The following is a 637-nucleotide window of genomic DNA, read 5'->3' as shown; positions in this document are numbered from 1 at the left end:
TAACTTTTCTTTCTATATCTTTATCATTTGTTGTTTATGTACACCATTCTGAATTCTTGCCCCACTCTTAGCCGTTTGCTAAAACAATAGTATATACAAGTCAAATGGAAAAAACGTTTAAAGCTACAAAATTTTGTTTTGTTTTGTTTTTTATATATTGATATAGCAATGCAGAAAAGACTCATATTTTTTACTTTGTATGAATATATTAATTCTCTTCATAATGATTAAACATTAAGATATGTCACTTACTCAACAGTTTTAGGACATTCAGTTTGGTGTACATTTCAATTTTTTTATTTTTGTTTTGGTGAAAGAAGTTTTAATTTCAAATCTTACACATGTAATTGGCGGCCATTGTGCCTTTTCAGTGTCTATGGTGCTCTTAAGTCTTAAGTTTGTCTTTGACAATTCAGTCTCTTGTTATCATTTGTAATTAACTTTCCAAAATTTCAGATTACTTTTTCTGATTATGATCCTTAAAGAATTCATATCAAATGCAAAGTGCATTTTTCCACTTACGTCTTTATGAAATTCTTATGTCATTCCTTTCTCTGTATTACACAGTGAATAAGCATTTATTACTGAATTAATGTATTCACAACAATTATGATTATTTTTCTTATAATCGTATTTG

This window comes from Penaeus monodon, chromosome 22 (assembly GCF_015228065.2).
Source record: "Penaeus monodon isolate SGIC_2016 chromosome 22, NSTDA_Pmon_1, whole genome shotgun sequence".
Classification (NCBI taxonomy): domain Eukaryota; kingdom Metazoa; phylum Arthropoda; class Malacostraca; order Decapoda; family Penaeidae; genus Penaeus; species Penaeus monodon.
The sequence above is the reverse complement of the archived record's forward strand: the minus strand, read 5'-3'. Positions refer to the sequence as shown.